At 45.2% G+C, this 26,199-nt stretch overlaps 20 non-coding genes across 20 annotated transcripts; all 20 read right to left on the bottom strand.

Annotated features, from left to right (window-relative positions):
* Positions 1-539: 539 nt before the first annotated feature.
* Positions 540-730, bottom strand: LOC141194937 (U2 spliceosomal RNA). Its single transcript, XR_012267551.1, has one exon. It is a non-coding gene; the product is annotated as a U2 spliceosomal RNA (small nuclear RNA).
* A 1,120-nt stretch (positions 731-1,850) lies between these two features.
* LOC141194925 (U2 spliceosomal RNA) lies at positions 1,851-2,041 on the bottom strand. Its single transcript, XR_012267540.1, has one exon. It is a non-coding gene; the product is annotated as a U2 spliceosomal RNA (small nuclear RNA).
* A 1,120-nt stretch (positions 2,042-3,161) lies between these two features.
* On the bottom strand, positions 3,162-3,352 carry LOC141194913 (U2 spliceosomal RNA). Its single transcript, XR_012267529.1, has one exon. It is a non-coding gene; the product is annotated as a U2 spliceosomal RNA (small nuclear RNA).
* A 1,120-nt stretch (positions 3,353-4,472) lies between these two features.
* LOC141194902 (U2 spliceosomal RNA) lies at positions 4,473-4,663 on the bottom strand. Its single transcript, XR_012267518.1, has one exon. It is a non-coding gene; the product is annotated as a U2 spliceosomal RNA (small nuclear RNA).
* Positions 4,664-5,784: 1,121 nt separating this feature from the next.
* LOC141194890 (U2 spliceosomal RNA) lies at positions 5,785-5,975 on the bottom strand. The gene has a single exon (XR_012267507.1). It is a non-coding gene; the product is annotated as a U2 spliceosomal RNA (small nuclear RNA).
* A 1,121-nt stretch (positions 5,976-7,096) lies between these two features.
* LOC141194878 (U2 spliceosomal RNA) lies at positions 7,097-7,287 on the bottom strand. Its single transcript, XR_012267495.1, has one exon. It is a non-coding gene; the product is annotated as a U2 spliceosomal RNA (small nuclear RNA).
* A 1,121-nt stretch (positions 7,288-8,408) lies between these two features.
* LOC141194866 (U2 spliceosomal RNA) lies at positions 8,409-8,599 on the bottom strand. The gene has a single exon (XR_012267484.1). It is a non-coding gene; the product is annotated as a U2 spliceosomal RNA (small nuclear RNA).
* Positions 8,600-9,714: 1,115 nt separating this feature from the next.
* LOC141194855 (U2 spliceosomal RNA) lies at positions 9,715-9,905 on the bottom strand. The gene has a single exon (XR_012267473.1). It is a non-coding gene; the product is annotated as a U2 spliceosomal RNA (small nuclear RNA).
* A 1,121-nt stretch (positions 9,906-11,026) lies between these two features.
* On the bottom strand, positions 11,027-11,217 carry LOC141195873 (U2 spliceosomal RNA). Its single transcript, XR_012268446.1, has one exon. It is a non-coding gene; the product is annotated as a U2 spliceosomal RNA (small nuclear RNA).
* Positions 11,218-12,338: 1,121 nt separating this feature from the next.
* LOC141194843 (U2 spliceosomal RNA) lies at positions 12,339-12,529 on the bottom strand. Its single transcript, XR_012267462.1, has one exon. It is a non-coding gene; the product is annotated as a U2 spliceosomal RNA (small nuclear RNA).
* A 1,121-nt stretch (positions 12,530-13,650) lies between these two features.
* Positions 13,651-13,841, bottom strand: LOC141195872 (U2 spliceosomal RNA). Its single transcript, XR_012268445.1, has one exon. It is a non-coding gene; the product is annotated as a U2 spliceosomal RNA (small nuclear RNA).
* A 1,120-nt stretch (positions 13,842-14,961) lies between these two features.
* Positions 14,962-15,152, bottom strand: LOC141195871 (U2 spliceosomal RNA). The gene has a single exon (XR_012268444.1). It is a non-coding gene; the product is annotated as a U2 spliceosomal RNA (small nuclear RNA).
* Positions 15,153-16,275: 1,123 nt separating this feature from the next.
* LOC141194832 (U2 spliceosomal RNA) lies at positions 16,276-16,466 on the bottom strand. The gene has a single exon (XR_012267451.1). It is a non-coding gene; the product is annotated as a U2 spliceosomal RNA (small nuclear RNA).
* A 1,123-nt stretch (positions 16,467-17,589) lies between these two features.
* On the bottom strand, positions 17,590-17,780 carry LOC141195869 (U2 spliceosomal RNA). The gene has a single exon (XR_012268442.1). It is a non-coding gene; the product is annotated as a U2 spliceosomal RNA (small nuclear RNA).
* A 1,120-nt stretch (positions 17,781-18,900) lies between these two features.
* On the bottom strand, positions 18,901-19,091 carry LOC141194820 (U2 spliceosomal RNA). The gene has a single exon (XR_012267439.1). It is a non-coding gene; the product is annotated as a U2 spliceosomal RNA (small nuclear RNA).
* A 1,120-nt stretch (positions 19,092-20,211) lies between these two features.
* LOC141194808 (U2 spliceosomal RNA) lies at positions 20,212-20,402 on the bottom strand. The gene has a single exon (XR_012267427.1). It is a non-coding gene; the product is annotated as a U2 spliceosomal RNA (small nuclear RNA).
* Positions 20,403-21,526: 1,124 nt separating this feature from the next.
* On the bottom strand, positions 21,527-21,717 carry LOC141194796 (U2 spliceosomal RNA). Its single transcript, XR_012267416.1, has one exon. It is a non-coding gene; the product is annotated as a U2 spliceosomal RNA (small nuclear RNA).
* A 1,121-nt stretch (positions 21,718-22,838) lies between these two features.
* On the bottom strand, positions 22,839-23,029 carry LOC141194785 (U2 spliceosomal RNA). Its single transcript, XR_012267405.1, has one exon. It is a non-coding gene; the product is annotated as a U2 spliceosomal RNA (small nuclear RNA).
* A 1,121-nt stretch (positions 23,030-24,150) lies between these two features.
* LOC141195827 (U2 spliceosomal RNA) lies at positions 24,151-24,341 on the bottom strand. Its single transcript, XR_012268402.1, has one exon. It is a non-coding gene; the product is annotated as a U2 spliceosomal RNA (small nuclear RNA).
* Positions 24,342-25,462: 1,121 nt separating this feature from the next.
* On the bottom strand, positions 25,463-25,653 carry LOC141194774 (U2 spliceosomal RNA). Its single transcript, XR_012267394.1, has one exon. It is a non-coding gene; the product is annotated as a U2 spliceosomal RNA (small nuclear RNA).
* Positions 25,654-26,199: the final 546 nt, after the last annotated feature.

The following is a 26,199-nucleotide window of genomic DNA, read 5'->3' as shown; positions in this document are numbered from 1 at the left end:
GGCATTAAATGAAAGAAGTCAGTGTTCCAGCAGAGGGAGACAACGTTTCAGAAAAGGCATTGTAGCAAACCAAAAAAGAAATTTTAAGCGCAGCAGAGTAACCAGCTCACATACCTGTTAGCTCAGGTGAGTTTAAAAGGCTGCTGTTGATAACAAGGGCATTTGCTAAATAGATGGTGTGTGTGCAACAATATACTGAAAGGTCAATTATATTGTGCAGCTTATCTCACCACCTGTAGTTATTTAGGTGAAAGCTCCAAAATGCTTGCCTAATATGTCTGTTTATCCAAAAGGAAGTATAGAGGGAGAGCTAGATAGATAGCATTGCATTACATTACATTACATGGCAATGCAATGCACAGTTGCTGAAGTTGAACCAAAATGAGCTTGTCATCTGGCTTCTGCAACTTTTAACATGAAAAATCCAATGAGGAGAAGAAAAGCAAAGCCAAAGAGTCCATCCCAAAATCCGACAAACAAGCAAAATGAACAAAAAGCATTGAATTCAATTCTTTCTGATTTTAGAAACTGCATTAAAGAAGGGGTGCACCGGTCCTGGAGATACTGCAATACCAGGTCAATGCGTGGAGTGGACAGAGCAAGCTCTTTTTCCATCTCCCTGTTCTAAAAATCCATTTAATATATGGTCCCCAGATAGGGGACGTATCAGATATTAAACTGATAAGAACAGATACTACACTTGATCTTAGCCAAAAGGCCGAGAAGCGATAACCAGAATTGGTTTCCGACTACGGTGCCACCCAAGGATTCTGAAAAGTCCATTTGTGGAGATGGCCACCTGGACTCCCGTTAAGAAGACATGCTGTCAACCTCTAGATCCCTCACATGCCTGCACTTTTCGGCTTGCTGCTGCTGCAATCCACGCGTTTTAGATCTGCATAACTCCACCTCTTTTAGCACAGTACCCTCAACCCCCGGCTGTTCCCACCCGCCTCAACACCGTTGGAAGGGAGGAGAACCAATTAAGGCGGGGGGGGGGTGGAACGAGCAGCTGTCTACCCTTAGCAGGAGGGTTGCTGATTAATTACCTCTCCTGCTGCTGCTGCTGCTGGCTGTCCAGCAGCAGACTGAAGGTGGCTGCTGCTGTGCGCAGGTATATAAAGGCTCAGAGCCTATTATGACACGCGCAGCCAGCGTTCCATTGCCACATTCCGTCTACTGCAGGCGGGATACCTGGATGGCTGAATGTCACTGAGAAGCTCACAGAGACCGCCATAAGCAACAGTTTAAAAGAATGCCACAGACTAATCAACCAAACTTTTTGGGTTGGTTTCTCTTTTATAGTCTGCAGGCATTAAATGAAAGAAGTCAGTGTTCCAGCAGAGGGAGACAACGTTTCAGAAAAGGCATTGTAGCAAACCAAAAAAGAAATTTTAAGCGCAGCAGAGTAACCAGCTCACATACCTGTTAGCTCAGGTGAGTTTAAAAGGCTGCTGTTGATAACAAGGGCATTTGCTAAATAGATGGTGTGTGTGCAACAATATACTGAAAGGTCAATTATATTGTGCAGCTTATCTCACCACCTGTAGTTATTTAGGTGAAAGCTCCAAAATGCTTGCCTAATATGTCTGTTTATCCAAAAGGAAGTATAGAGGGAGAGCTAGATAGATAGCATTGCATTACATTACATTACATGGCAATGCAATGCACAGTTGCTGAAGTTGAACCAAAATGAGCTTGTCATCTGGCTTCTGCAACTTTTAACATGAAAAATCCAATGAGGAGAAGAAAAGCAAAGCCAAAGAGTCCATCCCAAAATCCGACAAACAAGCAAAATGAACAAAAAGCATTGAATTCAATTCTTTCTGATTTTAGAAACTGCATTAAAGAAGGGGTGCACCGGTCCTGGAGATACTGCAATACCAGGTCAATGCGTGGAGTGGACAGAGCAAGCTCTTTTTCCATCTCCCTGTTCTAAAAATCCATTTAATATATGGTCCCCAGATAGGGGACGTATCAGATATTAAACTGATAAGAACAGATACTACACTTGATCTTAGCCAAAAGGCCGAGAAGCGATAACCAGAATTGGTTTCCGACTACGGTGCCACCCAAGGATTCTGAAAAGTCCATTTGTGGAGATGGCCACCTGGACTCCCGTTAAGAAGACATGCTGTCAACCTCTAGATCCCTCACATGCCTGCACTTTTCGGCTTGCTGCTGCTGCAATCCACGCGTTTTAGATCTGCATAACTCCACCTCTTTTAGCACAGTACCCTCAACCCCCGGCTGTTCCCACCCGCCTCAACACCGTTGGAAGGGAGGAGAACCAATTAAGGCGGGGGGGGGGTGGAACGAGCAGCTGTCTACCCTTAGCAGGAGGGTTGCTGATTAATTACCTCTCCTGCTGCTGCTGCTGCTGGCTGTCCAGCAGCAGACTGAAGGTGGCTGCTGCTGTGCGCAGGTATATAAAGGCTCAGAGCCTATTATGACACGCGCAGCCAGCGTTCCATTGCCACATTCCGTCTACTGCAGGCGGGATACCTGGATGGCTGAATGTCACTGAGAAGCTCACAGAGACCGCCATAAGCAACAGTTTAAAAGAATGCCACAGACTAATCAACCAAACTTTTTGGGTTGGTTTCTCTTTTATAGTCTGCAGGCATTAAATGAAAGAAGTCAGTGTTCCAGCAGAGGGAGACAACGTTTCAGAAAAGGCATTGTAGCAAACCAAAAAAGAAATTTTAAGCGCAGCAGAGTAACCAGCTCACATACCTGTTAGCTCAGGTGAGTTTAAAAGGCTGCTGTTGATAACAAGGGCATTTGCTAAATAGATGGTGTGTGTGCAACAATATACTGAAAGGTCAATTATATTGTGCAGCTTATCTCACCACCTGTAGTTATTTAGGTGAAAGCTCCAAAATGCTTGCCTAATATGTCTGTTTATCCAAAAGGAAGTATAGAGGGAGAGCTAGATAGATAGCATTGCATTACATTACATTACATGGCAATGCAATGCAGAGTTGCTGAAGTTGAACCAAAATGAGCTTGTCATCTGGCTTCTGCAACTTTTAACATGAAAAATCCAATGAGGAGAAGAAAAGCAAAGCCAAAGAGTCCATCCCAAAATCCGACAAACAAGCAAAATGAACAAAAAGCATTGAATTCAATTCTTTCTGATTTTAGAAACTGCATTAAAGAAGGGGTGCACCGGTCCTGGAGATACTGCAATACCAGGTCAATGCGTGGAGTGGACAGAGCAAGCTCTTTTTCCATCTCCCTGTTCTAAAAATCCATTTAATATATGGTCCCCAGATAGGGGACGTATCAGATATTAAACTGATAAGAACAGATACTACACTTGATCTTAGCCAAAAGGCCGAGAAGCGATAACCAGAATTGGTTTCCGACTACGGTGCCACCCAAGGATTCTGAAAAGTCCATTTGTGGAGATGGCCACCTGGACTCCCGTTAAGAAGACATGCTGTCAACCTCTAGATCCCTCACATGCCTGCACTTTTCGGCTTGCTGCTGCTGCAATCCACGCGTTTTAGATCTGCATAACTCCACCTCTTTTAGCACAGTACCCTCAACCCCCGGCTGTTCCCACCCGCCTCAACACCGTTGGAAGGGAGGAGAACCAATTAAGGCGGGGGGGGGGTGGAACGAGCAGCTGTCTACCCTTAGCAGGAGGGTTGCTGATTAATTACCTCTCCTGCTGCTGCTGCTGCTGGCTGTCCAGCAGCAGACTGAAGGTGGCTGCTGCTGTGCGCAGGTATATAAAGGCTCAGAGCCTATTATGACACGCGCAGCCAGCGTTCCATTGCCACATTCCGTCTACTGCAGGCGGGATACCTGGATGGCTGAATGTCACTGAGAAGCTCACAGAGACCGCCATAAGCAACAGTTTAAAAGAATGCCACAGACTAATCAACCAAACTTTTTGGGTTGGTTTCTCTTTTATAGTCTGCAGGCATTAAATGAAAGAAGTCAGTGTTCCAGCAGAGGGAGACAACGTTTCAGAAAAGGCATTGTAGCAAACCAAAAAAGAAATTTTAAGCGCAGCAGAGTAACCAGCTCACATACCTGTTAGCTCAGGTGAGTTTAAAAGGCTGCTGTTGATAACAAGGGCATTTGCTAAATAGATGGTGTGTGTGCAACAATATACTGAAAGGTCAATTATATTGTGCAGCTTATCTCACCACCTGTAGTTATTTAGGTGAAAGCTCCAAAATGCTTGCCTAATATGTCTGTTTATCCAAAAGGAAGTATAGAGGGAGAGCTAGATAGATAGCATTGCATTACATTACATTACATGGCAATGCAATGCACAGTTGCTGAAGTTGAACCAAAATGAGCTTGTCATCTGGCTTCTGCAACTTTTAACATGAAAAATCCAATGAGGAGAAGAAAAGCAAAGCCAAAGAGTCCATCCCAAAATCCGACAAACAAGCAAAATGAACAAAAAGCATTGAATTCAATTCTTTCTGATTTTAGAAACTGCATTAAAGAAGGGGTGCACCGGTCCTGGAGATACTGCAATACCAGGTCAATGCGTGGAGTGGACAGAGCAAGCTCTTTTTCCATCTCCCTGTTCTAAAAATCCATTTAATATATGGTCCCCAGATAGGGGACGTATCAGATATTAAACTGATAAGAACAGATACTACACTTGATCTTAGCCAAAAGGCCGAGAAGCGATAACCAGAATTGGTTTCCGACTACGGTGCCACCCAAGGATTCTGAAAAGTCCATTTATGGAGATGGCCACCTGGACTCCCGTTAAGAAGACATGCTGTCAACCTCTAGATCCCTCACATGCCTGCACTTTTCGGCTTGCTGCTGCTGCAATCCACGCGTTTTAGATCTGCATAACTCCACCTCTTTTAGCACAGTACCCTCAACCCCCGGCTGTTCCCACCCGCCTCAACACCGTTGGAAGGGAGGAGAACCAATTAAGGCGGGGGGGGGGGTGGAACGAGCAGCTGTCTACCCTTAGCAGGAGGGTTGCTGATTAATTACCTCTCCTGCTGCTGCTGCTGCTGGCTGTCCAGCAGCAGACTGAAGGTGGCTGCTGCTGTGCGCAGGTATATAAAGGCTCAGAGCCTATTATGACACGCGCAGCCAGCGTTCCATTGCCACATTCCGTCTACTGCAGGCGGGATACCTGGATGGCTGAATGTCACTGAGAAGCTCACAGAGACAGCCATAAGCAACAGTTTAAAAGAATGCCACAGACTAATCAACCAAACTTTTTGGGTTGGTTTCTCTTTTATAGTCTGCAGGCATTAAATGAAAGAAGTCAGTGTTCCAGCAGAGGGAGACAACGTTTCAGAAAAGGCATTGTAGCAAACCAAAAAAGAAATTTTAAGCGCAGCAGAGTAACCAGCTCACATACCTGTTAGCTCAGGTGAGTTTAAAAGGCTGCTGTTGATAACAAGGGCATTTGCTAAATAGATGGTGTGTGTGCAACAATATACTGAAAGGTCAATTATATTGTGCAGCTTATCTCACCACCTGTAGTTATTTAGGTGAAAGCTCCAAAATGCTTGCCTAATATGTCTGTTTATCCAAAAGGAAGTATAGAGGGAGAGCTAGATAGATAGCATTGCATTACATTACATTACATGGCAATGCAATGCACAGTTGCTGAAGTTGAACCAAAATGAGCTTGTCATCTGGCTTCTGCAACTTTTAACATGAAAAATCCAATGAGGAGAAGAAAAGCAAAGCCAAAGAGTCCATCCCAAAATCCGACAAACAAGCAAAATGAACAAAAAGCATTGAATTCAATTCTTTCTGATTTTAGAAACTGCATTAAAGAAGGGGTGCACCGGTCCTGGAGATACTGCAATACCAGGTCAATGCGTGGAGTGGACAGAGCAAGCTCTTTTTCCATCTCCCTGTTCTAAAAATCCATTTAATATATGGTCCCCAGATAGGGGACGTATCAGATATTAAACTGATAAGAACAGATACTACACTTGATCTTAGCCAAAAGGCCGAGAAGCGATAACCAGAATTGGTTTCCGACTACGGTGCCACCCAAGGATTCTGAAAAGTCCATTTGTGGAGATGGCCACCTGGACTCCCGTTAAGAAGACATGCTGTCAACCTCTAGATCCCTCACATGCCTGCACTTTTCGGCTTGCTGCTGCTGCAATCCACGCGTTTTAGATCTGCATAACTCCACCTCTTTTAGCACAGTACCCTCAACCCCCGGCTGTTCCCACCCGCCTCAACACCGTTGGAAGGGAGGAGAACCAATTAAGGCGGGGGGGGGGGTGGAACGAGCAGCTGTCTACCCTTAGCAGGAGGGTTGCTGATTAATTACCTCTCCTGCTGCTGCTGCTGCTGGCTGTCCAGCAGCAGACTGAAGGTGGCTGCTGCTGTGCGCAGGTATATAAAGGCTCAGAGCCTATTATGACACGCGCAGCCAGCGTTCCATTGCCACATTCCGTCTACTGCAGGCGGGATACCTGGATGGCTGAATGTCACTGAGAAGCTCACAGAGACCGCCATAAGCAACAGTTTAAAAGAATGCCACAGACTAATCAACCAAACTTTTTGGGTTGGTTTCTCTTTTATAGTCTGCAGGCATTAAATGAAAGAAGTCAGTGTTCCAGCAGAGGGAGACAACGTTTCAGAAAAGGCATTGTAGCAAACCAAAAAAGAAATTTTAAGCGCAGCAGAGTAACCAGCTCACATACCTGTTAGCTCAGGTGAGTTTAAAAGGCTGCTGTTGATAACAAGGGCATTTGCTAAATAGATGGTGTGTGTGCAACAATATACTGAAAGGTCAATTATATTGTGCAGCTTATCTCACCACCTGTAGTTATTTAGGTGAAAGCTCCAAAATGCTTGCCTAATATGTCTGTTTATCCAAAAGGAAGTATAGAGGGAGAGCTAGATAGATAGCATTGCATTACATTACATTACATGGCAATGCAATGCACAGTTGCTGAAGTTGAACCAAAATGAGCTTGTCATCTGGCTTCTGCAACTTTTAACATGAAAAATCCAATGAGGAGAAGAAAAGCAAAGCCAAAGAGTCCATCCCAAAATCCGACAAACAAGCAAAATGAACAAAAAGCATTGAATTCAATTCTTTCTGATTTTAGAAACTGCATTAAAGAAGGGGTGCACCGGTCCTGGAGATACTGCAATACCAGGTCAATGCGTGGAGTGGACAGAGCAAGCTCTTTTTCCATCTCCCTGTTCTAAAAATCCATTTAATATATGGTCCCCAGATAGGGGACGTATCAGATATTAAACTGATAAGAACAGATACTACACTTGATCTTAGCCAAAAGGCCGAGAAGCGATAACCAGAATTGGTTTCCGACTACGGTGCCACCCAAGGATTCTGAAAAGTCCATTTGTGGAGATGGCCACCTGGACTCCCGTTAAGAAGACATGCTGTCAACCTCTAGATCCCTCACATGCCTGCACTTTTCGGCTTGCTGCTGCTGCAATCCACGCGTTTTAGATCTGCATAACTCCACCTCTTTTAGCACAGTACCCTCAACCCCCGGCTGTTCCCACCCGCCTCAACACCGTTGGAAGGGAGGAGAACCAATTAAGGCGGGGGGGGGGGTGGAACGAGCAGCTGTCTACCCTTAGCAGGAGGGTTGCTGATTAATTACCTCTCCTGCTGCTGCTGCTGCTGGCTGTCCAGCAGCAGACTGAAGGTGGCTGCTGCTGTGCGCAGGTATATAAAGGCTCAGAGCCTATTATGACACGCGCAGCCAGCGTTCCATTGCCACATTCCGTCTACTGCAGGCGGGATACCTGGATGGCTGAATGTCACTGAGAAGCTCACAGAGACCGCCATAAGCAACAGTTTAAAAGAATGCCACAGACTAATCAACCAAACTTTTTGGGTTGGTTTCTCTTTTATAGTCTGCAGGCATTAAATGAAAGAAGTCAGTGTTCCAGCAGAGGGAGACAACGTTTCAGAAAAGGCATTGTAGCAAACCAAAAAAGAAATTTTAAGCGCAGCAGAGTAACCAGCTCACATACCTGTTAGCTCAGGTGAGTTTAAAAGGCTGCTGTTGATAACAAGGGCATTTGCTAAATAGATGGTGTGTGTGCAACAATATACTGAAAGGTCAATTATATTGTGCAGCTTATCTCACCACCTGTAGTTATTTAGGTGAAAGCTCCAAAATGCTTGCCTAATATGTCTGTTTATCCAAAAGGAAGTATAGAGGGAGAGCTAGATAGATAGCATTGCATTACATTACATTACATGGCAATGCAATGCACAGTTGCTGAAGTTGAACCAAAATGAGCTTGTCATCTGGCTTCTGCAACTTTTAACATGAAAAATCCAATGAGGAGAAGAAAAGCAAAGCCAAAGTGTCCATCCCAAAATCCGACAAACAAGCAAAATGAACAAAAAGCATTGAATTCAATTCTTTCTGATTTTAGAAACTGCATTAAAGAAGGGGTGCACCGGTCCTGGAGATACTGCAATACCAGGTCAATGCGTGGAGTGGACAGAGCAAGCTCTTTTTCCATCTCCCTGTTCTAAAAATCCATTTAATATATGGTCCCCAGATAGGGGACGTATCAGATATTAAACTGATAAGAACAGATACTACACTTGATCTTAGCCAAAAGGCCGAGAAGCGATAACCAGAATTGGTTTCCGACTACGGTGCCACCCAAGGATTCTGAAAAGTCCATTTGTGGAGATGGCCACCTGGACTCCCGTTAAGAAGACATGCTGTCAACCTCTAGATCCCTCACATGCCTGCACTTTTCGGCTTGCTGCTGCTGCAATCCACGCGTTTTAGATCTGCATAACTCCACCACTTTTAGCACAGTACCCTCAACCCCCGGCTGTTCCCACCCGCCTCAACACCGTTGGAAGGGAGGAGAACCAATTAAGGCGGGGGGGGGGGTGGAACGAGCAGCTGTCTACCCTTAGCAGGAGGGTTGCTGATTAAGTACCTCTCCTGCTGCTGCTGGCTGTCCAGCAGCAGACTGAAGGTGGCTGCTGCTGTGCGCAGGTATATAAAGGCTCAGAGCCTATTATGACACGCGCAGCCAGCGTTCCATTGCCACATTCCGTCTACTGCAGGCGGGATACCTGGATGGCTGAATGTCACTGAGAAGCTCACAGAGACCGCCATAAGCAACAGTTTAAAAGAATGCCACAGACTAATCAACCAAACTTTTTGGGTTGGTTTCTCTTTTATAGTCTGCAGGCATTAAATGAAAGAAGTCAGTGTTCCAGCAGAGGGAGACAACGTTTCAGAAAAGGCATTGTAGCAAACCAAAAAAGAAATTTTAAGCGCAGCAGAGTAACCAGCTCACATACCTGTTAGCTCAGGTGAGTTTAAAAGGCTGCTGTTGATAACAAGGGCATTTGCTAAATAGATGGTGTGTGTGCAACAATATACTGAAAGGTCAATTATATTGTGCAGCTTATCTCACCACCTGTAGTTATTTAGGTGAAAGCTCCAAAATGCTTGCCTAATATGTCTGTTTATCCAAAAGGAAGTATAGAGGGAGAGCTAGATAGATAGCATTGCATTACATTACATTACATGGCAATGCAATGCACAGTTGCTGAAGTTGAACCAAAATGAGCTTGTCATCTGGCTTCTGCAACTTTTAACATGAAAAATCCAATGAGGAGAAGAAAAGCAAAGCCAAAGTGTCCATCCCAAAATCCGACAAACAAGCAAAATGAACAAAAAGCATTGAATTCAATTCTTTCTGATTTTAGAAACTGCATTAAAGAAGGGGTGCACCGGTCCTGGAGATACTGCAATACCAGGTCAATGCGTGGAGTGGACAGAGCAAGCTCTTTTTCCATCTCCCTGTTCTAAAAATCCATTTAATATATGGTCCCCAGATAGGGGACGTATCAGATATTAAACTGATAAGAACAGATACTACACTTGATCTTAGCCAAAAGGCCGAGAAGCGATAACCAGAATTGGTTTCCGACTACGGTGCCACCCAAGGATTCTGAAAAGTCCATTTGTGGAGATGGCCACCTGGACTCCCGTTAAGAAGACATGCTGTCAACCTCTAGATCCCTCACATGCCTGCACTTTTCGGCTTGCTGCTGCTGCAATCCACGCGTTTTAGATCTGCATAACTCCACCTCTTTTAGCACAGTACCCTCAACCCCCGGCTGTTCCCACCCGCCTCAACACCGTTGGAAGGGAGGAGAACCAATTAAGGCGGGGGGGGGGGTGGAACGAGCAGCTGTCTACCCTTAGCAGGAGGGTTGCTGATTAAGTACCTCTCCTGCTGCTGCTGCTGCTGGCTGTCCAGCAGCAGACTGAAGGTGGCTGCTGCTGTGCGCAGATATATAAAGGCTCAGAGCCTATTATGACACGCGCAGCCAGCGTTCCATTGCCACATTCCGTCTACTGCAGACGGGATACCTGGATGGCTGAATGTCACTGAGAAGCTCACAGAGACCGCCATAAGCAACAGTTTAAAAGAATGCCACAGACTAATCAACCAAACTTTTTGGGTTGGTTTCTCTTTTATAGTCTGCAGGCATTAAATGAAAGAAGTCAGTGTTCCAGCAGAGGGAGACAACGTTTCAGAAAAGGCATTGTAGCAAACCAAAAAAGAAATTTTAAGCGCAGCAGAGTAACCAGCTCACATACCTGTTAGCTCAGGTGAGTTTAAAAGGCTGCTGTTGATAACAAGGGCATTTGCTAAATAGATGGTGTGTGTGCAACAATATACTGAAAGGTCAATTATATTGTGCAGCTTATCTCACCACCTGTAGTTATTTAGGTGAAAGCTCCAAAATGCTTGCCTAATATGTCTGTTTATCCAAAAGGAAGTATAGAGGGAGAGCTAGATAGATAGCATTGCATTACATTACATTACATGGCAATGCAATGCACAGTTGCTGAAGTTGAACCAAAATGAGCTTGTCATCTGGCTTCTGCAACTTTTAACATGAAAAATCCAATGAGGAGAAGAAAAGCAAAGCCAAAGAGTCCATCCCAAAATCCGACAAACAAGCAAAATGAACAAAAAGCATTGAATTCAATTCTTTCTGATTTTAGAAACTGCATTAAAGAAGGGGTGCACCGGTCCTGGAGATACTGGAATACCAGGTCAATGCGTGGAGTGGACAGAGCAAGCTCTTTTTCCATCTCCCTGTTCTAAAAATCCATTTAATATATGGTCCCCAGATAGGGGACGTATCAGATATTAAACTGATAAGAACAGATACTACACTTGATCTTAGCCAAAAGGCCGAGAAGCGATAACCAGAATTGGTTTCCGACTACGGTGCCACCCAAGGATTCTGAAAAGTCCATTTGTGGAGATGGCCACCTGGACTCCCGTTAAGAAGACATGCTGTCAACCTCTAGATCCCTCACATGCCTGCACTTTTCGGCTTGCTGCTGCTGCAATCCACGCGTTATAGATCTGCATAACTCCACCTCTTTTAGCACAGTACCCTCAACCCCCGGCTGTTCCCACCCGCCTCAACACCGTTGGAAGGGAGGAGAACCAATTAAGGCGGGGGGGGGGGTGGAACGAGCAGCTGTCTACCCTTAGCAGGAGGGTTGCTGATTAATTACCTCTCCTGCTGCTGCTGCTGCTGGCTGTCCAGCAGCAGACTGAAGGTGGCTGCTGCTGTGCGCAGGTATATAAAGGCTCAGAGCCTATTATGACACGCGCAGCCAGCGTTCCATTGCCACATTCCGTCTACTGCAGGCGGGATACCTGGATGGCTGAATGTCACTGAGAAGCTCACAGAGACCGCCATAAGCAACAGTTTAAAAGAATGCCACAGACTAATCAACCAAACTTTTTGGGTTGGTTTCTCTTTTATAGTCTGCAGGCATTAAATGAAAGAAGTCAGTGTTCCAGCAGAGGGAGACAACGTTTCAGAAAAGGCATTGTAGCAAACCAAAAAAGAAATTTTAAGCGCAGCAGAGTAACCAGCTCACATACCTGTTAGCTCAGGTGAGTTTAAAAGGCTGCTGTTGATAACAAGGGCATTTGCTAAATAGATGGTGTGTGTGCAACAATATACTGAAAGGTCAATTATATTGTGCAGCTTATCTCACCACCTGTAGTTATTTAGGTGAAAGCTCCAAAATGCTTGCCTAATATGTCTGTTTATCCAAAAGGAAGTATAGAGGGAGAGCTAGATAGATAGCATTGCATTACATTACATTACATGGCAATGCAATGCAGAGTTGCTGAAGTTGAACCAAAATGAGCTTGTCATCTGGCTTCTGCAACTTTTAACATGAAAAATCCAATGAGGAGAAGAAAAGCAAAGCCAAAGAGTCCATCCCAAAATCCGACAAACAAGCAAAATGAACAAAAAGCATTGAATTCAATTCTTTCTGATTTTAGAAACTGCATTAAAGAAGGGGTGCACCGGTCCTGGAGATACTGCAATACCAGGTCAATGCGTGGAGTGGACAGAGCAAGCTCTTTTTCCATCTCCCTGTTCTAAAAATCCATTTAATATATGGTCCCCAGATAGGGGACGTATCAGATATTAAACTGATAAGAACAGATACTACACTTGATCTTAGCCAAAAGGCCGAGAAGCGATAACCAGAATTGGTTTCCGACTACGGTGCCACCCAAGGATTCTGAAAAGTCCATTTGTGGAGATGGCCACCTGGACTCCCGTTAAGAAGACATGCTGTCAACCTCTAGATCCCTCACATGCCTGCACTTTTCGGCTTGCTGCTGCTGCAATCCACGCGTTTTAGATCTGCATAACTCCACCTCTTTTAGCACAGTACCCTCAACCCCCAGCTGTTCCCACCCGCCTCAACACCGTTGGAAGGGAGGAGAACCAATTAAGGCGGGGGGGGGGGTGGAACGAGCAGCTGTCTACCCTTAGCAGGAGGGTTGCTGATTAATTACCTCTCCTGCTGCTGCTGCTGCTGGCTGTCCAGCAGCAGACTGAAGGTGGCTGCTGCTGTGCGCAGGTATATAAAGGCTCAGAGCCTATTATGACACGCGCAGCCAGCGTTCCATTGCCACATTCCGACTACTGCAGGCGGGATACCTGGATGGCTGAATGTCACTGAGAAGCTCACAGAGACCGCCATAAGCAACAGTTTAAAAGAATGCCACAGACTAATCAACCAAACTTTTTGGGTTGGTTTCTCTTTTATAGTCTGCAGGCATTAAATGAAAGAAGTCAGTGTTCCAGCAGAGGGAGACAACGTTTCAGAAAAGGCATTGTAGCAAACCAAAAAAGAAATTTTAAGCGCAGCAGAGTAACCAGCTCACATACCTGTTAGCTCAGGTGAGTTTAAAAGGCTGCTGTTGATAACAAGGGCATTTGCTAAATAGATGGTGTGTGTGCAACAATATACTGAAAGGTCAATTATATTGTGCAGCTTATCTCACCACCTGTAGTTATTTAGGTGAAAGCTCCAAAATGCTTGCCTAATATGTCTGTTTATCCAAAAGGAAGTATAGAGGGAGAGCTAGATAGATAGCATTGCATTACATTACATTACATGGCAATGCAATGCACAGTTGCTGAAGTTGAACCAAAATGAGCTTGTCATCTGGCTTCTGCAACTTTTAACATGAAAAATCCAATGAGGAGAAGAAAAGCAAAGCCAAAGAGTCCATCCCAAAATCCGACAAACAAGCAAAATGAACAAAAAGCATTGAATTCAATTCTTTCTGATTTTAGAAACTGCATTAAAGAAGGGGTGCACCGGTCCTGGAGATACTGGAATACCAGGTCAATGCGTGGAGTGGACAGAGCAAGCTCTTTTTCCATCTCCCTGTTCTAAAAATCCATTTAATATATGGTCCCCAGATAGGGGACGTATCAGATATTAAACTGATAAGAACAGATACTACACTTGATCTTAGCCAAAAGGCCGAGAAGCGATAACCAGAATTGGTTTCCGACTACGGTGCCACCCAAGGATTCTGAAAAGTCCATTTGTGGAGATGGCCACCTGGACTCCCGTTAAGAAGACATGCTGTCAACCTCTAGATCCCTCACATGCCTGCACTTTTCGGCTTGCTGCTGCTGCAATCCACGCGTTATAGATCTGCATAACTCCACCTCTTTTAGCACAGTACCCTCAACCCCCGGCTGTTCCCACCCGCCTCAACACCGTTGGAAGGGAGGAGAACCAATTAAGGCGGGGGGGGGGTGGAACGAGCAGCTGTCTACCCTTAGCAGGAGGGTTGCTGATTAATTACCTCTCCTGCTGCTGCTGCTGCTGGCTGTCCAGCAGCAGACTGAAGGTGGCTGCTGCTGTGCGCAGGTATATAAAGGCTCAGAGCCTATTATGACACGCGCAGCCAGCGTTCCATTGCCACATTCCGTCTACTGCAGGCGGGATACCTGGATGGCTGAATGTCACTGAGAAGCTCACAGAGACCGCCATAAGCAACAGTTTAAAAGAATGCCACAGACTAATCAACCAAACTTTTTGGGTTGGTTTCTCTTTTATAGTCTGCAGGCATTAAATGAAAGAAGTCAGTGTTCCAGCAGAGGGAGACAACGTTTCAGAAAAGGCATTGTAGCAAACCAAAAAAGAAATTTTAAGCGCAGCAGAGTAACCAGCTCACATACCTGTTAGCTCAGGTGAGTTTAAAAGGCTGCTGTTGATAACAAGGGCATTTGCTAAATAGATGGTGTGTGTGCAACAATATACTGAAAGGTCAATTATATTGTGCAGCTTATCTCACCACCTGTAGTTATTTAGGTGAAAGCTCCAAAATGCTTGCCTAATATGTCTGTTTATCCAAAAGGAAGTATAGAGGGAGAGCTAGATAGATAGCATTGCATTACATTACATTACATGGCAATGCAATGCACAGTTGCTGAAGTTGAACCAAAATGAGCTTGTCATCTGGCTTCTGCAACTTTTAACATGAAAAATCCAATGAGGAGAAGAAAAGCAAAGCCAAAGAGTCCATCCCAAAATCCGACAAACAAGCAAAATGAACAAAAAGCATTGAATTCAATTCTTTCTGATTTTAGAAACTGCATTAAAGAAGGGGTGCACCGGTCCTGGAGATACTGGAATACCAGGTCAATGCGTGGAGTGGACAGAGCAAGCTCTTTTTCCATCTCCCTGTTCTAAAAATCCATTTAATATATGGTCCCCAGATAGGGGACGTATCAGATATTAAACTGATAAGAACAGATACTACACTTGATCTTAGCCAAAAGGCCGAGAAGCGATAACCAGAATTGGTTTCCGACTACGGTGCCACCCAAGGATTCTGAAAAGTCCATTTGTGGAGATGGCCACCTGGACTCCCGTTAAGAAGACATGCTGTCAACCTCTAGATCCCTCACATGCCTGCACTTTTCGGCTTGCTGCTGCTGCAATCCACGCGTTTTAGATCTGCATAACTCCACCTCTTTTAGCACAGTACCCTCAACCCCCAGCTGTTCCCACCCGCCTCAACACCGTTGGAAGGGAGGAGAACCAATTAAGGCGGGGGGGGGGGGGTGGAACGAGCAGCTGTCTACCCTTAGCAGGAGGGTTGCTGATTAATTACCTCTCCTGCTGCTGCTGCTGCTGGCTGTCCAGCAGCAGACTGAAGGTGGCTGCTGCTGTGCGCAGGTATATAAAGGCTCAGAGCCTATTATGACACGCGCAGCCAGCGTTCCATTGCCACATTCCGTCTACTGCAGGCGGGATACCTGGATGGCTGAATGTCACTGAGAAGCTCACAGAGACCGCCATAAGCAACAGTTTAAAAGAATGCCACAGACTAATCAACCAAACTTTTTGGGTTGGTTTCTCTTTTATAGTCTGCAGGCATTAAATGAAAGAAGTCAGTGTTCCAGCAGAGGGAGACAACGTTTCAGAAAAGGCATTGTAGCAAACCAAAAAAGAAATTTTAAGCGCAGCAGAGTAACCAGCTCACATACCTGTTAGCTCAGGTGAGTTTAAAAGGCTGCTGTTGATAACAAGGGCATTTGCTAAATAGATGGTGTGTGTGCAACAATATACTGAAAGGTCAATTATATTGTGCAGCTTATCTCACCACCTGTAGTTATTTAGGTGAAAGCTCCAAAATGCTTGCCTAATATGTCTGTTTATCCAAAAGGAAGTATAGAGGGAGAGCTAGATAGATAGCATTGCATTACATTACATTACATGGCAATGCAATGCAGAGTTGCTGAAGTTGAACCAAAATGAGCTTGTCATCTGGCTTCTGCAACTTTTAACATGAAAAATCCAATGAGGAGAAGAAAAGCAAAGCCAAAGAGTCCATCCCAAAATCCGACAAACAAGCAAAATGAACAAAAAGCATTGAATTCAATTCTTTCTGATTTTAGAAACTGCATTAAAGAAGGGGTGCACCGGTCCTGGAGATACTGCAATACCAGGTCAATGCGTGGAGTGGACAGAGCAAGCTCTTTTTCCATCTCCCTGTTCTAAAAATCCATTTAATATATGGTCCCCAGATAGGGGACGTATCAGATATTAAACTGATAAGAACAGATACTACACTTGATCTTAGCCAAAAGGCCGAGAAGCGATAACCAGAATTGGTTTCCGACTACGGTGCCACCCAAGGATTCTGAAAAGTCCATTTGTGGAGATGGCCACCTGGACTCCCGTTAAGAAGACATGCTGTCAACCTCCAGATCCCTCACATGCCTGCACTTTTCGGCTTGCTGCTGCTGCAATCCACGCGTTTTAGATCTGCATAACTCCACCTCTTTTAGCACAGTACCCTCAACCCCCAGCTGTTCCCACCCGCCTCAACACCGTTGGAAGGGAGGAGAACCAATTAAGGCGGGGGGGGGGGGGTGGAACGAGCAGCTGTCTACCCTTAGCAGGAGGGTTGCTGATTAATTACCTCTCCTGCTGCTGCTGCTGCTGGCTGTCCAGCAGCAGACTGAAGGTGGCTGCTGCTGTGCGCAGGTATATAAAGGCTCAGAGCCTATTATGACACGCGCAGCCAGCGTTCCATTGCCACATTCCGACTACTGCAGGCGGGATACCTGGATGGCTGAATGTCACTGAGAAGCTCACAGAGACCGCCATAAGCAACAGTTTAAAAGAATGCCACAGACTAATCAACCAAACTTTTTGGGTTGGTTTCTCTTTTATAGTCTGCAGGCATTAAATGAAAGAAGTCAGTGTTCCAGCAGAGGGAGACAACGTTTCAGAAAAGGCATTGTAGCAAACCAAAAAAGAAATTTTAAGCGCAGCAGAGTAACCAGCTCACATACCTGTTAGCTCAGGTGAGTTTAAAAGGCTGCTGTTGATAACAAGGGCATTTGCTAAATAGATGGTGTGTGTGCAACAATATACTGAAAGGTCAATTATATTGTGCAGCTTATCTTACCACCTGTAGTTATTTAGGTGAAAGCTCCAAAATGCTTGCCTAATATGTCTGTTTATCCAAAAGGAAGTATAGAGGGAGAGCTAGATAGATAGCATTGCATTACATTACATTACATGGCAATGCAATGCACAGTTGCTGAAGTTGAACCAAAATGAGCTTGTCATCTGGCTTCTGCAACTTTTAACATGAAAAATCCAATGAGGAGAAGAAAAGCAAAGCCAAAGAGTCCATCCCAAAATCCGACAAACAAGCAAAATGAACAAAAAGCATTGAATTCAATTCTTTCTGATTTTAGAAACTGCATTAAAGAAGGGGTGCACCGGTCCTGGAGATACTGGAATACCAGGTCAATGCGTGGAGTGGACAGAGCAAGCTCTTTTTCCATCTCCCTGTTCTAAAAATCCATTTAATATATGGTCCCCAGATAGGGGACGTATCAGATATTAAACTGATAAGAACAGATACTACACTTGATCTTAGCCAAAAGGCCGAGAAGCGATAACCAGAATTGGTTTCCGACTACGGTGCCACCCAAGGATTCTGAAAAGTCCATTTGTGGAGATGGCCACCTGGACTCCCGTTAAGAAGACATGCTGTCAACCTCTAGATCCCTCACATGCCTGCACTTTTCGGCTTGCTGCTGCTGCAATCCACGCGTTATAGATCTGCATAACTCCACCTCTTTTAGCACAGTACCCTCAACCCCCGGCTGTTCCCACCCGCCTCAACACCGTTGGAAGGGAGGAGAACCAATTAAGGCGGGGGGGGGGTGGAACGAGCAGCTGTCTACCCTTAGCAGGAGGGTTGCTGATTAATTACCTCTCCTGCTGCTGCTGCTGCTGGCTGTCCAGCAGCAGACTGAAGGTGGCTGCTGCTGTGCGCAGGTATATAAAGGCTCAGAGCCTATTATGACACGCGCAGCCAGCGTTCCATTGCCACATTCCGACTACTGCAGGCGGGATACCTGGATGGCTGAATGTCACTGAGAAGCTCACAGAGACCGCCATAAGCAACAGTTTAAAAGAATGCCACAGACTAATCAACCAAACTTTTTGGGTTGGTTTCTCTTTTATAGTCTGCAGGCATTAAATGAAAGAAGTCAGTGTTCCAGCAGAGGGAGACAACGTTTCAGAAAAGGCATTGTAGCAAACCAAAAAAGAAATTTTAAGCGCAGCAGAGTAACCAGCTCACATACCTGTTAGCTCAGGTGAGTTTAAAAGGCTGCTGTTGATAACAAGGGCATTTGCTAAATAGATGGTGTGTGTGCAACAATATACTGAAAGGTCAATTATATTGTGCAGCTTATCTCACCACCTGTAGTTATTTAGGTGAAAGCTCCAAAATGCTTGCCTAATATGTCTGTTTATCCAAAAGGAAGTATAGAGGGAGAGCTAGATAGATAGCATTGCATTACATTACATTACATGGCAATGCAATGCACAGTTGCTGAAGTTGAACCAAAATGAGCTTGTCATCTGGCTTCTGCAACTTTTAACATGAAAAATCCAATGAGGAGAAGAAAAGCAAAGCCAAAGAGTCCATCCCAAAATCCGACAAACAAGCAAAATGAACAAAAAGCATTGAATTCAATTCTTTCTGATTTTAGAAACTGCATTAAAGAAGGGGTGCACCGGTCCTGGAGATACTGCAATACCAGGTCAATGCGTGGAGTGGACAGAGCAAGCTCTTTTTCCATCTCCCTGTTCTAAAAATCCATTTAATATATGGTCCCCAGATAGGGGACGTATCAGATATTAAACTGATAAGAACAGATACTACACTTGATCTTAGCCAAAAGGCCGAGAAGCGATAACCAGAATTGGTTTCCGACTACGGTGCCACCCAAGGATTCTGAAAAGTCCATTTGTGGAGATGGCCACCTGGACTCCCGTTAAGAAGACATGCTGTCAACCTCTAGATCCCTCACATGCCTGCACTTTTCGGCTTGCGGCTGCTGCAATCCACGCGTTTTAGATCTGCATAACTCCACCTCTTTTAGCACAGTACCCTCAACCCCCGGCTGTTCCCACCCGCCTCTACACCGTTGGAAGGGAGGAGAACCAATTAAGGCGGGGGGGGGGTGGAACGAGCAGCTGTCTACCCTTAGCAGGAGGGTTGCTGATTAATTACCTCTCCTGCTGCTGCTGCTGCTGGCTGTCCAGCAGCAGACTGAAGGTGGCTGCTGCTGTGCGCAGGTATATAAAGGCTCAGAGCCTATTATGACACGCGCAGCCAGCGTTCCATTGCCACATTCCGTCTACTGCAGGCGGGATACCTGGATGGCTGAATGTCACTGAGAAGCTCACAGAGACCGCCATAAGCAACAGTTTAAAAGAATGCCACAGACTAATCAACCAAACTTTTTGGGTTGGTTTCTCTTTTATAGTCTGCAGGCATTAAATGAAAGAAGTCAGTGTTCCAGCAGAGGGAGACAACGTTTCAGAAAAGGCATTGTAGCAAACCAAAAAAGAAATTTTAAGCGCAGCAGAGTAACCAGCTCACATACCTGTTAGCTCAGGTGAGTTTAAAAGGCTGCTATTGATAACAAGGGCATTTGCTAAATAGATGGTGTGTGTGCAACAATATACTGAAAGGTCAATTATATTGTGCAGCTTATCTCACCACCTGTAGTTATTTAGGTGAAAGCTCCAAAATGCTTGCCTAATATGTCTGTTTATCCAAAAGGAAGTATAGAGGGAGAGCTAGATAGATAGCATTGCATTACATTACATTACATGGCAATGCAATGCACAGTTGCTGAAGTTGAACCAAAATGAGCTTGTCATCTGGCTTCTGCAACTTTTAACATGAAAAATCCAATGAGGAGAAGAAAAGCAAAGCCAAAGAGTCCATCCCAAAATCCGACAAACAAGCAAAATGAACAAAAAGCATTGAATTCAATTCTTTCTGATTTTAGAAACTGCATTAAAGAAGGGGTGCACCGGTCCTGGAGATACTGCAATACCAGGTCAATGCGTGGAGTGGACAGAGCAAGCTCTTTTTCCATCTCCCTGTTCTAAAAATCCATTTAATATATGGTCCCCAGATAGGGGACGTATCAGATATTAAACTGATAAGAACAGATACTACACTTGATCTTAGCCAAAAGGCCGAGAAGCGATAACCAGAATTGGTTTCCGACTACGGTGCCACCCAAGGATTCTGAAAAGTCCATTTGTGGAGATGGCCACCTGGACTCCCGTTAAGAAGACATGCTGTCAAGCTCTAGATCCCTCACATGCCTGCACTTTTCGGCTTGCTGCTGCTGCAATCCACGCGTTTTAGATCTGCATAACTCCACCTCTTTTAGCACAGTACCCTCAACCCCCGGCTGTTCCCACCCGCCTCAACACCGTTGGAAGGGAGGAGAACCAATTAAGGCGGGGGGGGGGGGGGTGGAACGAGCAGCTGTCTACCCTTAGCAGGAGGGTTGCTGATTAATTACCTCTTCTGCTGCTGCTGCTGCTGGCTGTCCAGCAGCAGACTGAAGGTGGCTGCTGCTGTGCGCAGGTATATAAAGGCTCAGAGCCTATTATGACACGCGCAGACAGCGTTCCATTGCCACATTCCGTCTACTGCAGGCGGGATACCTGGATGGCTGAATGTCACTGAGAAGCTCACAGAGACCGCCATAAGCAACAGTTTAAAAGAATGCCACAGACTAATCAACCAAACTTTTTGGGTTGGTTTCTCTTTTATAGTCTGCAGGCATTAAATGAAAGAAGTCAGTGTTCCAGCAGAGGGAGACAACGTTTCAGAAAAGGCATTGTAGCAAACCAAAAAAGAAATTTTAAGCGCAGCAGAGTAACCAGCTCACATACCTGTTAGCTCAGGTGAGTTTAAAAGGCTGCTGTTGATAACAAGGGCATTTGCTAAATAGATGGTGTGTGTGCAACAATATACTGAAAGGTCAATTATATTGTGCAGCTTATCTCACCACCTGTAGTTATTTAGGTGAAAGCTCCAAAATGCTTGCCTAATATGTCTGTTTATCCAAAAGGAAGTATAGAGGGAGAGCTAGATAGATAGCATTGCATTACATTACATTACATGGCAATGCAATGCACAGTTGCTGAAGTTGAACCAAAATGAGCTTGTCATCTGGCTTCTGCAACTTTTAACATGAAAAATCCAATGAGGAGAAGAAAAGCAAAGCCAAAGAGTCCATCCCAAAATCCGACAAACAAGCAAAATGAACAAAAAGCATTGAATTCAATTCTTTCTGATTTTAGAAACTGCATTAAAGAAGGGGTGCACCGGTCCTGGAGATACTGCAATACCAGGTCAATGCGTGGAGTGGACAGAGCAAGCTCTTTTTCCATCTCCCTGTTCTAAAAATCCATTTAATATATGGTCCCCAGATAGGGGACGTATCAGATATTAAACTGATAAGAACAGATACTACACTTGATCTTAGCCAAAAGGCCGAGAAGCGATAACCAGAATTGGTTTCCGACTACGGTGCCACCCAAGGATTCTGAAAAGTCCATTTGTGGAGATGGCCACCTGGACTCCCGTTAAGAAGACATGCTGTCAACCTCTAGATCCCTCACATGCCTGCACTTTTCGGCTTGCTGCTGCTGCAATCCACGCGTTTTAGATCTGCATAACTCCACCTCTTTTAGCACAGTACCCTCAACCCCCGGCTGTTCCCACCCGCCTCAACACCGTTGGAAGGGAGGAGAACCAATTAAGGCGGGGGGGGGGGTGGAACGAGCAGCTGTCTACCCTTAGCAGGAGGGTTGCTGATTAATTACCTCTCCTGCTGCTGCAGCTGCTGGCTGTCCAGCAGCAGACTGAAGGTGGCTGCTGCTGTGCGCAGGTATATAAAGGCTCAGAGCCTATTATGACACGCGCAGCCAGCGTTCCATTGCCACATTCCGTCTACTGCAGGCGGGATACCTGGATGGCTGAATGTCACTGAGAAGCTCACAGAGACCGCCATAAGCAACAGTTTAAAAGAATGCCACAGACTAATCAACCAAACTTTTTGGGTTGGTTTCTCTTTTATAGTCTGCAGGCATTAAATGAAAGAAGTCAGTGTTCCAGCAGAGGGAGACAACGTTTCAGAAAAGGCATTGTAGCAAACCAAAAAAGAAATTTTAAGCGCAGCAGAGTAACCAGCTCACATACCTGTTAGCTCAGGTGAGTTTAAAAGGCTGCTGTTGATAACAAGGGCATTTGCTAAATAGATGGTGTGTGTGCAACAATATACTGAAAGGTCAATTATATTGTGCAGCTTATCTCACCACCTGTAGTTATTTAGGTGAAAGCTCCAAAATGCTTGCCTAATATGTCTGTTTATCCAAAAGAAAGTTTAGAGGGAGAGCTAGATAGATAGCATTGCATTACATTACATTACATGGCAATGCAATGCACAGTTGCTGAAGTTGAACCAAAATGAGCTTGTCATCTGGCTTCTGCAACTTTTAACATGAAAAATCCAATGAGGAGAAGAAAAGCAAAGCCAAAGAGTCCATCCCAAAATCCGACAAACAAGCAAAATGAACAAAAAGCATTGAATTCAATTCTTTCTGATTTTAGAAACTGCATTAAAGAAGGGGTGCACCGGTCCTGGAGATACTGCAATACCAGGTCAATGCGTGGAGTGGACAGAGCAAGCTCTTTTTCCATCTCCCTGTTCTAAAAATCCATTTAATATATGGTCCCCAGATAGGGGACGTATCAGATATTAAACTGATAAGAACAGATACTACACTTGATCTTAGCCAAAAGGCCGAGAAGCGATAACCAGAATTGGTTTCCGACTACGGTGCCACCCAAGGATTCTGAAAAGTCCATTTGTGGAGATGGCCACCTGGACTCCCGTTAAGAAGACATGCTGTCAACCTCTAGATCCCTCACATGCCTGCACTTTTCGGCTTGCTGCTGCTGCAATCCACGCGTTTTAGATCTGCATAACTCCACCTCTTTTAGCACAGTACCCTCAACCCCCGGCTGTTCCCACCCGCCTCAACACCGTTGGAAGGGAGGAGAACCAATTAAGGCGGGGGGGGTGGTGGAACGAGCAGCTGTCTACCCTTAGCAGGAGGGTTGCTGATTAATTACCTCTCCTGCTGCTGCTGCTGCTGGCTGTCCAGCAGCAGACTGAAGGTGGCTGCTGCTGTGCGCAGGTATATAAAGGCTCAGAGCCTATTATGACACGCGCAGCCAGCGTTCCATTGCCACATTCCGTCTACTGCAGGCGGGATACCTGGATGGCTGAATGTCACTGAGAAGCTCACAGAGACCGCCATAAGCAACAGTTTAAAAGAATGCCACAGACTAATCAACCAAACTTTTTGGGTTGGTTTCTCTTTCATAGTCTGCAGGCATTAAATGAAAGAAGTCAGTGTTCCAGCAGAGGGAGACAACGTTTCAGAAAAGGCATTGTAGCAAACCAAAAAAGAAATTTTAAGCGCAGCAGAGTAACCAGCTCACATACCTGTTAGCTCAGGTGAGTTTAAAAGGCTGCTGTTGATAACAAGGGCATTTGCTAAATAGATGGTGTGTGTGCAACAATATACTGAAAGGTCAATTATATTGTGCAGCTTATCTCACCACCTGTAGTTATTTAGGTGAAAGCTCCAAAATGCTTGCCTAATATGTCTGTTTATCCAAAAGGAAGTATAGAGGGAGAGCTAGATAGATAGCATTGCATTACATTACATTACATGGCAATGCAATGCACAGTTGCTGAAGTTGAACCAAAATGAGCTTGTCATCTGGCTTCTGCAACTTTTAACATGAAAAATCCAATGAGGAGAAGAAAAGCAAAGCCAAAGAGTCCATCCCAAAATCCGACAAACAAGCAAAATGAACAAAAAGCATTGAATTCAATTCTTTCTGATTTTAGAAACTGCATTAAAGAAGGGGTGCACCGGTCCTGGAGATACTGAAATACCAGGTCAATGCGTGGAGTGGACAGAGCAAGCTCTTTTTCCATCTCCCTGTTCTAAAAATCCATTTAATATATGGTCCCCAGATAGGGGACGTATCAGATATTAAACTGATAAGAACAGATACTACACTTGATCTTAGCCAAAAGGCCGAGAAGCGATAACCAGAATTGGTTTCCGACTACGGTGCCACCCAAGGATTCTGAAAAGTCCATTTGTGGAGATGGCCACCTGGACTCCCGTTAAGAAGACATGCTGTCAACCTCTAGATCCCTCACATGCCTGCACTTTTCGGCTTGCTGCTGCTGCAATCCACGCGTTTTAGATCTGCATAACTCCACCTCTTTTAGCACAGTACCCTCAACCCCCGGCTGTTCCCACCCGCCTCAACACCGTTGGAAGGGAGGAGAACCAATTAAGGCGGGGGGGGGGGTGGAACGAGCAGCTGTCTACCCTTAGCAGGAGGGTTGCTGATTAATTACCTCTCCTGCTGCTGCTGCTGCTGGCTGTCCAGCAGCAGACTGAAGGTGGCTGCTGCTGTGCGCAGGTATATAAAGGCTCAGAGCCTATTATGACACGCGCAGCCAGCGTTCCATTGCCACATTCCGTCTACTGCAGGCGGGATACCTGGATGGCTGAATGTCACTGAGAAGCTCACAGAGACCGCCATAAGCAACAGTTTAAAAGAATGCCACAGACTAATCAACCAAACTTTTTGGGTTGGTTTCTCTTTTATAGTCTGCAGGCATTAAATGAAAGAAGTCAGTGTTCCAGCAGAGGGAGACAACGTTTCAGAAAAGGCATTGTAGCAAACCAGAAAAGAAATTTTAAGCGCAGCAGAGTAACCAGCTCACATACCTGTTAGCTCAGGTGAGTTTAAAAGGCTGCTGTTGATAACAAGGGCATTTGCTAAATAGATGGTGTGTGTGCAACAATATACTGAAAGGTCAATTATATTGTGCAGCTTATCTCACCACCTGTAGTTATTTAGGTGAAAGCTCCAAAATGCTTGCCTAATATGTCTGTTTATCCAAAAGGAAGTATAGAGGGAGAGCTAGATAGATAGCATTGCATTACATTACATTACATGGCAATGCAATGCACAGTTGCTGAAGTTGAACCAAAATGAGCTTGTCATCTGGCTTCTGCAACTTTTAACATGAAAAATCCAATGAGGAGAAGAAAAGCAAAGCCAAAGAGTCCATCCCAAAATCCGACAAACAAGCAAAATGAACAAAAAGCATTGAATTCAATTCTTTCTGATTTTAGAAACTGCATTAAAGAAGGGGTGCACCGGTCCTGGAGATACTGCAATACCAGGTCAATGCGTGGAGTGGACAGAGCAAGCTCTTTTTCCATCTCCCTGTTCTAAAAATCCATTTAATATATGGTCCCCAGATAGGGGACGTATCAGATATTAAACTGATAAGAACAGATACTACACTTGATCTTAGCCAAAAGGCCGAGAAGCGATAACCAGAATTGGTTTCCGACTACGGTGCCACCCAAGGATTCTGAAAAGTCCATTTGTGGAGATGGCCACCTGGACTCCCGTTAAGAAGACATGCTGTCAACCTCTAGATCCCTCACATGCCTGCACTTTTCAGCTTGCTGCTGCTGCAATCCACGCGTTTTAGATCTGCATAACTCCACCTCTTTTAGCACAGTACCCTCAACCCCCGGCTGTTCCCACCCGCCTCAACACCGTTGGAAGGGAGGAGAACCAATTAAGGCGGGGGGGGGGGGGTGGAACGAGCAGCTGTCTACCCTTAGCAGGAGGGTTGCTGATTAATTACCTCTCCTGCTGCTGCTGCTGCTGGCTGTCCAGCAGCAGACTGAAGGTGGCTGCTGCTGTGCGCAGGTATATAAAGGCTCAGAGCCTATTATGACACGCGCAGCCAGCGTTCCATTGCCACATTCCGTCTACTGCAGGCGGGATACCTGGATGGCTGAATGTCACTGAGAAGCTCACAGAGACCGCCATAAGCAACAGTTTAAAAGAATGCCACAGACTAATCAA

This window comes from Phyllobates terribilis, unplaced genomic scaffold, assembly GCF_046119375.1.
Source record: "Phyllobates terribilis strain yellow unplaced genomic scaffold, ASM4611937v1 Scaffold_74__1_contigs__length_7073193, whole genome shotgun sequence".
NCBI classification, from domain to species: Eukaryota; Metazoa; Chordata; class Amphibia; order Anura; family Dendrobatidae; genus Phyllobates; species Phyllobates terribilis.
This window is presented reverse-complemented; position numbering and strand designations above follow the sequence as displayed.